Source organism: Ursus arctos, unplaced genomic scaffold, assembly GCF_023065955.2.
Source record: "Ursus arctos isolate Adak ecotype North America unplaced genomic scaffold, UrsArc2.0 scaffold_20, whole genome shotgun sequence".
NCBI lineage: Eukaryota > Metazoa > Chordata > Mammalia > Carnivora > Ursidae > Ursus > Ursus arctos.
In genome coordinates, this window is record NW_026622875.1 from 45,032,859 (window position 1) to 45,047,820 (window position 14,962).

A 14,962-nucleotide genomic window follows, 5' to 3' on the forward strand; every position below is an offset into this window, starting at 1 on the left:
AGGGAGATCCAGAACTGAGATGGCCCTTCAGAGTCATCCTGAGTTCAGGCAGGAGAACTGCCTCACTCATAACCCAGCATTGACCAGCCATCGAATGAAGTCTGTGCCTGAGAAGGAGCACGATGTTGGGGAGATCTTGCAGAATGCAGTTCTCTTCAGCGGAGGGCAAGTCCCAAAGAGTCCTAGCCATTGAGGGCCATCAGCAACAGCACTCCCAGCAGCAGGAGAAGTAAGTGCTTCCATCCTGGAGGGAGATCTTCATGGGGAACCATGGCATCCACTACAATAAGTCACTGCCCTTTTAACTACATGCTTTGAACCAAGGCTCAGCAAAATAGAAAATTGTTCTTTATTTCGTTAGAAATTTTACCAAGATCTGTTCTTTTCAGAAAACTATGTCACTCACAGTAATGTCATCCATGGTGTTTGAGTTACCAATTCAACACACTGGGATCAATCTGCGTTTGCAACTGTCACGTTGATAATAACTCAATGCAAGCAGCTGCCTGCTTCACTGCAAGTGCGGTCAGACCCACAAATTAAAATGTTTGAAATGCATATTATCATAAATTACTTTTCTGTTTTTTCTACCTTCTATTTCAGTTAAAAATATGTGCATGAGGAATAATATTCATATAAATTTTATTTCAGGATAGTAAAGGAAGCATTATATTTTATATGAAAGGAGAGAATTAGATTTGAAAAAGTAATTTAGGTTGAGAACTTGCCCTAGAGTAATTCTCAAGCCTGGCTACCCATTAAAATCATCTAGGAAGCTGAAAAACATCCCCCAGAGCAATTAAGTCAGAGCCCCCAGAGGTAAAACCCAGGCGTGTCTTATTTTTGAAACTCTCCAACGAATTGCAAAGTACAGATACAGATTGAAAACTCCGTGCCCTAGCACAGTGGTTCCCAAACTTGAGATGTTTCACAATCACCTAGGGAGCTCCTGAAACTACAAACTGCTGGATCCCACTTCCAAAGTTTCTGACCAATAGCTCTGGGATGGGGTTGATAATTTGCATTTCTAATCAGTTCCTGGGTGATGCTGAAGCTGCTGGTTCCAGGACCACACTTTGAGAAACGGGGTTCTGGAGGCTTTGGCTGTCTGACCAGAGTCCCCACCACATTTAGCAACTCCCCTCCAGTTTCTCACTGGTCCCCCACCCTCCCCCACTCTAATAAACACGTTATAAAAGCTTTATAAAAATTTCCCTTTATCAACATTTGGAAATACACTTTCTCTCCTCTACACAGTTATTTCCAAATCCTACATCTCTCCATCCCCCTGAGTATCATCCACCAGCCATCAGGTAAGAGGACCTCTAACATCTTCCATTATTTCTTCATCTCCTTTTATCTTGAATCTCTTTATGATTATAGGCATGATTCTACAGATTACGAGACTAGAAACATTCCTTTGAAGCAGCAAACTAATCGCTTCTATTGCACACGTCAATCCCAGTTACGCTGTTGGAAAGCAAATGCACTCACCTGTGTCTTTTCACATTTGCTGTTTTTTTATCCCGAGATAGTTCAGTTGCAGCTGTTCTTCTCTGCTATACAGTATTTTGCTGCCAGGACCTAGAAATGCATCACATTTGTCATGACTCACATCAAGCAACGTCAGTAAAGAACACAAAGATGGGCAGAGGTAATCTGGCTACAGTCCTTTCTTAGCTCCCCTTAAAATCAGAATATTTCACAGGTGGATTTAAAATAAGGTTGTTTAATCCCTGCCTCCCTGCAATACTTTCAATAGGACAGAGTTTCTAAAACTTGTATTAAGACTTGTTAAAATATATATATAAAAACTCAAAATATAGTCACTTGTGCTAAGACCCACATCAGCAAACCAAAACTTAATATCTAACCTAATTGCAATTTTAGCCTCTCCAGGAATGTGACCTTCAACCAGTCAATCTGGAACTACCTGGTCAGTACTAGTGAGGTAATCTGCCTGGTTGACACTGCCCCCCCCCCCCCCAGGCTTCTTAAAGGAAGGTGAGCTTGCCCCCTTTCCACCTATAAAAGCTTTCCGTTTTGTATACCTCCTTGGAGATGCTGGCCAATTCATGAATTGTTGAATAAAACCAATAAGATCTTTACATTTCACTCAGCTGAATTTTGTTTTTTAACCAGTTCATACCCTCAACTCCAAACACTAAATCTCAAGTCAGTTTGGAGGTTCCAATAAAAACTAACCTTCCTTCTTAAGAAAGCCTGAAGAAAAAGAAGGACAAAAAAGCCCTCATTTTCTCTAGTAAAAGGAAAATATTCACACAATTTTTCAGTTTGGCTAAGATTAATAACTCATAATCTGAAGATATTGGCTTCTGTTGAAGTGAATATCAAGATTTATTGACCTGCGGAGTAAATATTAACGGAGGTGAAACTGAGGTTAATAACAAACCTCAAGGGATAATACATCTTTATATTTGCTGAAATAAAAAGTCAGCCCATATATTGCTCATACATACATTCAAAAACCTCTTTAACCAGAAAGCTCTGGAAATCTCTTTGCTGTGACAGGTTTGCTTAAATATATGGCCAAATTTCCATTTGTATTAACATTCTCTGGGTATGGAGGCAGCCAGAAAAGCAAAACATTAATCATTTCCTCTGAGGATCATCAGTAGCCAATCAAAGGGCAGTCACTTATTTACATATTAGATTTGATTGGAAGAAACTGATCCTAACTAGCATCTCATTCTCTTCAATCTATTAACCTGGTCAGTGTATTGATCTGACCCACATTAATATTTGGTCACCTGATAAACCCATCTTTCCCCCTATGTACACAACAAAAATAGTCTGAACTCCTAACGTCATACAAATCCAAGTAAATATGCTTATTGTCAACAATAAATTTTACAAACTAATGTTTGTTAAAGAGACATTTTTTTAAAAAATAGGAAATGTAATTTTACATGAATAAAGAGAGAGATTCTGGGCTACGGTGTCAGAGGGCCGGGGTTGGAATTTTAGCTTTACCGCGTATTTGCTCTGTGACATTAGGCAGGTGGCTAAATGAAATGAAATGGAAGATAATAATAAATGAAGTAAGGACTTTCAGGAAATATAGTGCAGTAGGAGGACCCTAGGGTCACCTTTTCCCATGGGTACAACTAGGTATCACTCTTATCAGTGTAAATAACCCAGGAAATGACCCAAAGACTGACAGAATAAACTCCACAACTAAATGTAGAAAAGTGGCCACATTGAAGAGGGAAAGAGGGGTAGAGATGTGATCAGAAACGAAATGGAATCACAGGACTGCCCATGGGAGGGAGGGATGCATGCTGTGAGCATGGAGAGGGGAGCAAAACAGGCTCCCACACTGGGGAGCCTGTTCAGGGAAAACGAATCTCCATAACATTTGGCTTTGAAAACCAGAGGGGCTGAATTTCATTAGTTCTTACAATCACCAGGACTTAAAAACTGGAATTTTAAAAATTCAGTGGGTTCAGCTCTGGGAGAGTTGAGAAGGGGAGAGGAAAGTGAGCCTCTGCTCTTAAAGAGACAGCACAATAAATAGCCCATGAGATACAGCATTGAAACAACAGTTTGAAAGATTCCTGGTGCATATGCAGAGAGTTATTTACTAAGTTCAATGTCCTGGAAGGGCAGAAATTGCTGGGGAACTCCTCCAGATATAAAGGAACTGATAGGCACCAGTTCCCTCCCCCACCCTCCAGTGTAAATACAACGCCACCTGCAGGAACTCACTACTTAAGTTGCTAGCACTTCTGCCCACCCCCAACTCCCTGCTGTACTTCTGCCAACCCACCTCTTTAGACAGTCCAAGTGTTGCAGGGCCCCTCCCACAGAGGAACAGTGCACCCAAAGCTTGCTAGCACCACCACCCCACTGCATCATGCCCTGCACTGTGCCTTCCTGGACCCACCCTTTCAGGTGGCCCTTTGGTCCAGGCACCATAGGGGCCCTCCTGCAAAGAACCCAGGAATGGCAGTGCACAAACCTTGCTAGCTCCATAGTCCTACCCCCCTGCTGTGCTTCCTGGGATCTGACCTTTCCAATAGGATCTTGGCCAGAGCTCATACAGGGTGGGGCCATAGGCCTGGCAGTGTGCAAGCAGCCCTCACAGTGGCCAGCACCACTCCAAAGTGACTCCTGCCCCAGAGAGAGGGAAAGATAACCACACACACCAGTCAGAGGGAGGACCCAGTCTACAGCCATACCACCCTGAATGCTCCTGATCTCATCAGATGGAGGACCCAGCAGTGCACCGGGGGCAAACAACTTCTCTGATTGTAGGCCCCCACCCCCCAAGGAAAGCTACCTAGGTGACAACAAAGGGAAAGTGCCCTGAAGGTAGGTCCATGCTACAATATCTTGAGCAAATGCCTGGTCTGAATCAACTCAGGCCCCAAATGTCCACAAACTGGCTCACTAAGAACACAGGAACCAAGTACTGTTCACTACAGGTTAAAAAAAAAAAAAAAAAAAAAAGCCTTTGCAGATGACAAGACTGAAGGAAAAAGCAGCTCAGCCACAACAGCCGTGTGCACATATCAAGCAAAGGAGATACCCCTGAGGCACCAGGTTCTAATAAACGGGGAACTCTGCACTTGCAGGGCACTACAGGACCTCTTCTTCAAAGACCATTACTTTTGGGTGCAGGAGATGTAGCTGTCTTTCCTAACACACATAAATAGACACAGAGAGTTAGACAAAATTAGGACACAGAGGAATATGTTCCAAATGAAAGAACAGGACAAAACCACAGCAAGAGATCTAAGTGAAATGGAGATAAGTAATACACCTGATACAAAATTTAAAGTAATGATCATAAAGATACTCACTGGACTTGAGAAAAGAGTGGAGGACATCAGTGAGACGCTTAACAAAGAGATAAAAAAGAACCAATCAGAGAAGAAGAACAGAATAAATGAAATTAAAAATATACTAGATGGAATAAATAGTAGACTAGATGAAGCAGAAGAATGAATCAGCCACCTGGAGGACAAAGTAATGAAAAGTAACCAAGCTGAGCAGGCAAGAGGAAAAAAAAAATTATGTAAAACGAGACAGTGAAATTAGTGACACCCTTAAGCATAAAAACATTCACATTATAGGGATCCCAGAAGGAAAAGAGAAAGAAAAGGTGGCAGAAAATTTATTTGAAGAAATAATAGCTGAAATCTTCCTGAATCTGGGGAAGGAAACAGAAAGCCAGATCCAGGAGACACAGAGATTCCCCAACAAAATCAACCCAAGGAGGTCCACACCAAGATACACAGTAATTAAGATAGCAAAAAGTAGTGATAAGGAGGGAATTTTAAAAGCAGCAAGAGAAAAGAAAGCAGTTACATATAAGGGAAACCCCATTAGGCTATTAGCTGATTTTTTAACAGAAACTTAGCAGGCCAGAAGCGGGTGGCATGATATATCAAAGTGTTGAAAGGAAAAAATCCACAGCCAAGAATATTCTCTCCAGCAAGGCTAACATTCAGAATAGAAGGAGAGATAAAGACTTTCCCGGACAAACAAAAGTTACTGGAATTCATGACCACTAGAACAGCCTTATAGGAAATGTTAAAGGGGACTCTGAGTGGAAAGGAAAGACCATAAGCAGGAGTAAGAAAAGTGGAATCACTAAAGCAGTAAAAATAAGTATATCTGTAGAAATTAGTCAAGGGACTCACAAAATAAAAGGATGTAAAATATGACACTGTATACCTAAAATATGGCCAGGAGAGGAGTAAAGAATGGGTTCAAACTTAAGCAACCAACAATTTAATATAGACTGCTATATGCAGAAGATATTATATACAAACCTAATGTAACCACAAATCAAAAACCAGTAATAGATATGCAAAAAATACAGAGAAAGGAATCCAATTATATCACTAAAGAAAGCCAGCTAATCATGAGAGAAGAGAGCAAGAGAAGAAAAGAACAGAGAAAACCCACAAAAACAACCATAAAACAAATAACAAAATGGAAATAAATACATATCTATCAATAATTACTTGGAATGTAAATGGACTAAATGCTCCCATCAAAAGACATAGGTGACAGAATGGATAAAAAAACAAGATCCATTTATATGCTGCCCACAAGAGACTCATCTCAGGCCTAAAGATGCCTGCAAATTGAAAATGAAAGGATGGAAGAGCATTTACACAAATGGAAGTGAAAAGAAAGCCAGGTAGCAATACTTATATTGGACAAAATAGACTTTAAAACAAAGACTGTAACAAGAGACAAAGAAGGACACTATATAATCATTAAGGGGACAATCCAACAAGAAGACATAGCAATTGTAAATACTTATGCACTTAACATGGGCGCACCCAAACACTTAAAGCAATTAATAACAAACATAAAAGAAGTAATCGGTAATAATACAATAGTAGTAGGGGACTTTAACATTGAATTTAACATTTAATTTTATCCATTGACTTACATCAATGGATAGATCTTCCAAACAGAAAATCAACAAGGAAACAGTGGCTTTGAATGATACATTGGACCAGATGGATTTAACAGATATATTCAGAACATTCTATCCTAAAACAGCAGAATACACATTCTTTTCAAGTGCACATGGAACATTCTCCAGAATAAATAACATTCTAGGCCACAAAATGTGTCTCAACATATTAAAAAAGATTGAAGTCATCCCATGCATCTTTTTCTGACCACAATGCTATAAACCTAGAGATCAACCACAGAAAAAATCTGGCAGAGCACAAGTACATGGAGGTTAAATAACATGTTACTGAACAATGATGAGTCAACCAAGAAATCAAAGAAGAAATAAAAAAATACATGGAGACAAATGAAAATGAAACCATAACAGTCAAGATCTTTGGGATGCAGCAAAATATGTTTTAAGAGAGAAGTTTAGGGGCGCCTGGGCGGCTCAGTCGTTAAGCATCTGCCTTCAGCTCAGGGCGTGATCCCAGCATTCCAGGATCAAGTCCCACATCAATCTCCTCTGCTGGGAGCCTGCTTCTTCCTCTCCCACTCCCCCTGCCTGTGTTCCCTCTCTCGCTGGCTGTCTCTCTCTCTGTCAAATAAATAAATAAAATCTTAAAAAAAAAAAAAGAAAGAAGTTTAGAGCAACACAGGCCTACCTCAAGACAAATCTCAAATACACACCCTAACCTTACACCTAAAGGAGCTAGAAAAAGAACAAGCAAAACCCCAAACCAATAGAAGAAAAGAAATAGTAAAGATTAGAGCAGAAAAAAAAAAAAAAAAAAAAGAAATGACAAATAATAGTAAAAAAAAAAAGCACAATACAGTAGATCAATGAAACCAGGAACTGGTTCTTTGAAAGACCAAGAAAACTGATAAACTTTTAGCAATACTCATCAAAAAAGGAGAGAGAAATTCAAATAAACAAAATCAGAAATGAAAGAGGAGAAATAAACAACCAACACCACAGACATACAAAGGATTGTAAGAGAATATTATGAAAAATTACATGCCAACAAATTGGACAACCTAGAAGAAATAGATAAGCTCCCAGAAGCATATAACCTCCTGAAATTGAACCAGAAAAAAATAGAAAGTTTGAACAGACTGAATACCAGCAATGAAATTGAATCAGTAATCAAAAAACTCCCAACAAAAGAAGTCCAGGACCAGATGGCTTCACAGGTGACTTCTACCAAACATTTAAAAAAGAGTTCATACCTATTCTTCTCAAACTATTTCAAAATATAGAAGAGGAAGGAGACCTTCCAAATTCATTCTGTGAGGCCTGCGTTACTCTGATACCAAAACCAGATAAAGACACCACAAAAAAAGAGAACTACAGGCCAATATCTCTGATGAACATAGATGCAAAACTCCTCAACAAAGCATAGCAAACTGAATCCAACAATATATTTTAAAAAATCATTCACCACAATCACGTGGGATTTGTTCTCCAGGTGCAAATTCAATATTTGAATATTTTAATTTGTTCTCAGGGTGCATTTAATATTTACAAATCAATGTGATATATCACATGAACAAGACAAAGTATAAAAACCATACCATCCTTTCAATAGATGCAGAAAAAGCATTTGACAAAGTATAACATCCACACATGATAAAGCCCTCAACAAAGTAGGTTTCAAAAGAAGGTATCCCAACGTAATAAAAGCCATATATGGAAAAACCCACAACTTTTCCCCAAAGATCAGGAACAAGACAAGGATGTCCACTCTCACCACTTTCATTCAACATAATACTGGAAGTCTGAGCCACAGCAATCAGACAAGAAAAAGGAATAAAAGATATCCAAATCAGTATGAAAGAAGTAAAACTTCCACTATTTGCAGGTGACATGATACTATATATAGAAAACTTTAAAGACTCTTCAAAAAAACTACTAGAACTGATAAATTACTTCAGTAAGCTCACAGAATACAAAATCAATGTACAGAAATCTATTGCATTTCTATACACTAATAATGAAACAAAAGAAAAAGAAATTTAAAAAGCAATCCCATTCACAATTACACCAAAAATAATAAAATACTTAGAAATAAACTTAACAAAGGAGGTGAAAGACCTGTACTCTGAAAAACTATAAAACACTGATGAAAAAAATTGAAGACAATACAAATGGAAAGATATTCCATGCTTATGGATTGAAAGAACAAATATTATTAAAATGTCCTATTACCCAAAGCAATCTATAGTTATAATGTAATCCCTATCCATATACCAACAGCATTTCTCATGGAACTAGAACAAATAATCCTAAATTTGTATAGAACCACAAAAACCTGAATAGCCAAAGCAATCTTAAAAAAGAAAAATAAAGCTGGAGGCATCACAATTCCAGATTTCAAGTCATACCACAAAACTGTAGTATTCAAAACAGTATGGTACAGGCACAAAACTAGATCAACAGAGCACAATAGAAAACCCAGAAACAAACCTATGATTATATGGTCAATTAATCTTTGACAAAAAAGGCAAGCATATGCAATGGGAAAAAGGCAGTCTCTTCAACAAATGTTGGGAAAACTGGACAGCTATATGCAAAAGAATGAAACTGGACTGCTTTCTTACACCATACACAAAAATAAACTCAAAATGAATTAAAGACCTAAATGTGAGGCTTGAAACCATAAAAAGCTTAGAAGAGAACACAAGAAGTAATGTTTCTGACATTGACCATAACAACAGTTTTCTAGCTATGTCTCCTAAGGCAAAGGAAATAGAAGCAATAATGAACTATTGGGACTACTTCAAAATAAAAATCTTCTGCACAGCCAAGGTAACAATCAATACAACTCAAAGACAACCTACTGAATTGGAGAAGATATTTCAAATGACATATCCGTTAAAGAGTTAGTATCCAAAATATATAAAGAACCCATACAACTCAATACCCAAAACACAAATCATCCATTTAAAAATGGGCAAAAGACATGAACAGACATCTTTCCAAAGAAGACATACAGATGGCCATAGACATGTAAAAATATGCTCCACATTATTAATCATCAGGGAAATGCAAATCAAAACTACAATGAGATATCACCTCACACCTGTCAGAATGGCTAAAATAAGAAACACGAGAAGCAAGTGTTGGCGAGGATGTGGAGAAAAAGGAACCCTCGTGCACTGTTGGTGGGAATTTGAGCTAGTATAGCCACTGTGGAAAACAGTATGGAGATTCCTCAAACAATTAAAAATGGAACTACCCGAAGATCTAGCAATTGCACATCTGGGTATTTCCCCAAAGAATTAAAGAACATTAATTCAAAAACATATATGCACCCCTGTGTTTATTGCAGCATTATTTACAATAGCCAGATTATGGAAGCAGCCCAAGTGCCCAATGATAGATGAATGGACAAAGAAGAAGTGGTACATAGATACAACAGAATATTACTCAGCCATAAAAAAGAATGAAATCTTGCCATTTGCAACCACATGGATGGAGCTAGAGTGTATTATGCTAAGTGAAATAAGTCAGAAAAAGACAAATACCATATGTTTTCACTCATATATGGAATTTAAGAAACAAAACAAAACAAAAAAGCAAAGGGAAAAAAGAGAGAGACAAGTCAAGAAACAGACTCTTAAGCATAGAGATCAAACTGCTGGTTACCAGAGAGGAGGCAGGTGAGGCGAGGGGGATGGGTGAAGTAGGTAATGCGGATTAAGGAGTGCACTTGTCCTGATGAGTCCCCGGATGCTGTACAGAAGTATTGAATCACTATTTTGTGCACCTGAAACTAATATAACACAGTATGTTAACTATAATGGAATTAAAAGAAAAACCTCAATTAAAAACAAATAAATAAATTGATACTAAATAATAACAAATGAAATAAAATGAAGATAATAATGGCACCTACTTTGTTGGGAAGATTAAATTGAGTTAGGACATACAGTGCCTTAAAGAATATGCTCAGAGCATAGTAAGGGTATATAAATGCTCATTGTACAAAAAACAAAGTTCCAGGGGAAAGAGAACTTCAAGGTCATTTGGGCCAAAGTCTTAAAACTTTTTGTTCACGTGATCCAGTTTTCTCTTGTTTGGCCTGATTCGTTAAGACTATTCAGTGTTGCTGTTAATGTTTATTTATATTTAAATTTCTTTGCCAATGTCTAAAATTCAGGAAAATCTGTAAAATATCTGAATTTGTCCCTTTGAAAAAACTTCAGGGGCTACACCGGCCCTGGCCTCATTCTCAGAGGCCAGCAATCTGCTGGTGCTAGGGGCAAGTGCTTGCTGCAGAAAGGGCTGGTGCCTCTGCCCGTTATACAATGTGCATGCTCTCCATTTGCCGCAGTCCCCACCACTCTCTATTACTCCCTATTCTGAGGCTGAGTGCCAACTGGCAGGTATTATCCCGTTAACACCGTTGGCTTCTCTTATAGTAGAATAAAACAGAAAGAAAATTGCGTACGTTTTTCAAAAATGGAAAAACAAAAACAAAAGAGCAAAGAGCCACATGTTTCAAGAGAAATGTAAGCCAGACACATTTTCTAGAACATTAAGAGGATTTCTGGGCTTAATATGCCAACAAAGTGTGTCTATAGCAGAAGAATACGACTTAATCTGCCATTAGGAAAACCAACCACGAGAAGAAGCATGGCGTGTGTGGAAAGGATACGGAGGGAAAGCTTAATGATCTGTAAAAGAGCCTGAGATTTCAAGTTGTTTCTGTGAGTGTGAGGCAAATAGGGGGTAATACTGTGATAAGCAGTCATGTACACTTTTTACATTTGTCACCTGCCCTGCCCACGTAGCCACGTGTGCGCCTGCCCCCTGACCTAAGCCAACCTTACCGTTGTATAAACGAAGGAAATGAGGCCAAGCAAGTGCGGGGATTTGACTAAGTGTAGCGTGCTAATTAGAGGCAGAAATAAGACCGCAACCTCGCCTCCTGGCTCCACTCCAGATCCTTTCTATGATTCAAGTGCAAACGCAAATGGCTTCTAGTGTGACTTCGTAATGACACTCAGTGTGAATACCCACCCTCGTGTGACTCAAACTTCAGCCCTCTCCTCTCCTTAGGAGACTACGGAGTGAGGTATTTAACGAAATGTGAGTGTTAGCTCCCCAGTTAGAAAGCACTAATTGCAGTCCTCGAATTGTAATTGTCCAACGTGTTTACAAGATGGAATAAAATATCTGATCCACGGGTTTCTGGGTCAACAAACTATAGAAATGAAGTTAACACTCCTCTAAGCCTTAATTGCCAAAATGAAAATCTTAAGAGTGAAAAATAGAACACAAATGCTTAAGCAGTAAATATGCATTTGGTGACATGACATCTCATCGGTTGCCAGAAATTTCTGTTTTCTTAATACAGTAGAAACAGTCTTCACTATTTTTGAAGAAAATGCAGCAGCATTTTACTTAGCCTTCGCCAAGTCTCTGATTTATCCTAATTTATTTTATTATTTCATTTTCGACAATTCTATGAGCCCACTGGTCAGATACCTTTGGAAAGACTGCAAGATACATGCCTCAAACTATAAAAATAAACGGAAAAACAAACAAACTCCTCCCACACAGACTGACATGCAATTTATTACCTTCAAAGGCTCCAGTATTAATATCTACCATTATTTACTTCAAACACTTTCTGTTTTCTATGTCTCTGCTGCTCCTCCTTCAGCTGCTGGCTTTCCCCACCTAGGAGGTGAAAATTCTTATTCTATTGCTTATTTTATTTTTGGTGAGGTGAGTTTTGTTTTATTTTAAGATATTAACTGATCTGGTTTTTTCCTTCAGTATTGCTCTCTTCCCAGCCCTCCTGCTCTCATTCAAGGTAATGGGGCTTTGAGAATTGCCTCAAGGGAGAAATCTAGTGCCTTAAGGTAGAAATCCCTCAGAGGGTGAAAATCGGTTTTCAGACTTTGGCTTCCAAAATTCTAAACCAATCAAAAATTTTGCTGGTCAAATACCAAGAGATAGAATCTGAGGAAAAGTACTGACCAGAGGGAGATTGTCTTGAGAGAATGAAGAAGGGGACAAGATGTGAGATGGGGACTTTAAGGTCCCCGGAGAAAAAAGAGGTTTTGTATTATCTCCTGGAGAGAGTCCTAAGGGACATGAAGACAAGACTCCAAGGAGGGGGAATGAGGAGTGACAGGGCAGGTGAGATTCCAGGCTTCCCATCAGAATTCCTGGTTATTCCTCTGAGACCTCCAGCTGTGAGAGGACTCTGAATTCAAGAAAAAAGGACAATCCAGCTCTCCCGATGTCCAAGATGCGTCTTCACAGATAGACCATCCCCACTCACTCCCAGTGCCTTGGCACAAGGCAGTCTCCATGGGACTACAACTCCTCAGAGGATAGAACCTTGGGGAAGCTGATGGGAAACTCTAAACGGACTGGGGAGAAGGAAGGGGTTGTCAAAATACAAATGAGATTGTGAGGTTTTTAAATTGTTTGTTCTTGCATATCTGAGTTTGTGAACTCATTTAAGGACAAAATTCCAGCACCAGGATTATTCTGACTTAAAAATAAGGTGAATAGCCCTACTGGTTTTCCATAATGGGTTTACACCCCTTTCAACAATTCTGTCTAAAGTCTCCTTACTGAAATCTGTCTTCCCACCAGTGACCTGGATACCCAAACCAGAAACGAGGGCCTCTCTTTGCTTCTTTGGGTTCCTTTGCTCCTCAACCCACCCATCATTATCTTCTCCTTTTCCTTCATCTCTGTGGTTGCAAAGTCCTTCCGATTTGGGCACTTAGTTCTTGCTTTGGCCTGTCCCCTTGTGATGGCTAATTTTATGTGTCCACTGGACTGGGCTAAGGGACCCCCAGATAGATGGGAAAACGTTTCTGGGTGTGTCTGTAAGGGGGTTTCTGGAAGAGATTAGCAGCCAACAGACTGAGTAAAGAATGCCCCCCTCACCAATGTGAACCAGCATCGTGCGGTCCCTAATCATGCATAGAACAAAGGGCAGAGAAAGGGTGACTTCTCTCCCTCTTTTCTTGAGCCTGGTGGGCAATTTTCTCTGATAATACACCCCCTGCCTTCCTGGTTCTCCAGCTTGCAGACAGCAGATTGGTCGTTGGATTGCTTGGTCTCCATAACCACATGAGCCAAGCCAACCTCCCCCCCCCCAACCATCTGCCCCCCCACCCCGCAGTGGGATTAAGAGATTGCTACTGGGACATACGCTTGTCAACTAGCTAATGCCCCAGTTGAATTGATACACATGTCTGCCCAGGAAAAAACAGGGATTTAAAGTGCTGGATGGAGAAACAGCAAAAGGAAATTGGAGAGTGACATAAGGTTACCTGCAGGAGCAAAAAACTAAAAGCAAGAGTCATGGAATGTGTGGGTGATGACAGAAAGGGGGAAAAATTGGCATTTATTGACCTTTTTGACCACTCAGCCAGGTAAGCACTGCATACTTAAGTTTATTAGCTTATTTTAATATCCTTAACTTTCTTCTGAAGCAAATGCTATTGTCTGAAGTCATTCTTCTGAAGTAAATACTATTTAATGTCCTTCCCGTTCTTCTGAAGTAAATACTATTGTCCCCCCAAAAGAGGGGGGCTGAAGCTGGGTGAGCGTAGATAATATACCCTGGTTTGAAGAGCTGACAAGAGAAGGAACTTGAACCTAGGTCTGGGGGACTCCACCACTGATGTCCTTGTTGCTTCTAAAAATACAAATGAGAAATTCCTGCTTTTTCCTCTGTTCTTCCTGGGGACCGAGGAAAGGAAAGAGAAGGTCATCGTCCCTATCTCCTGGTTGTTCTAATGATAGTAACATCAAATGCACAACACTCGAAATGCGCTTTGTGCTGTTGTCAGTGCTCTAGGTACACTCATTTTATCCACATCACCTTCCTGTGAGGGAAACCATGTCATGTTCCTCCTCATTTGACGGCTAAACAAACAAGGCACGGAGAGTTTATAAACATGCCCAAAGCCACGCAGAAAGGCAGTGGCAGATCTGGGATTCAAAACCGGGCACGGCCGCTGGGTCAATACCTGTAGCTATTCTATCCATCCTCGCCGCATGGGACACAGAAAGACCAGCAGAGCTTGGAAGAAAAGAAATCCAGAATGCACAAAGATTTTTCCTAGCCCCTCCCAGGGTTTTCTCTGTAACTGTATGAAGACAAGGTTTCTATTGGTACTCCATTACATGGGTGACCTTCAAAGACCTTCAACTCATGGCTAAATTTTACCCTGGATGAAAGCTAGCTACAAGTCATACCATTATAAGTTAAGGTCCCATTTCCTACAGGTAGGATGTGATAAATTAGGTCCTATTTTTGGAAAACCATTAGATTGCACAAAAATACCCAAATCACAAAAAATCCATGAAAGGAACAGAAATATAAGCTTTTATAAACATTTCTTATGTTAAAAAAACACTTAACATAAGTTTGGTTTCGGTATGTACTAGTCTCCTTGAAGTTTCTTAAAATACAAATCAATGAAGTTTGGATTGAAGATAAATTATTTTTCCTAGCAGATTTCCCCATAGCAGGCACAG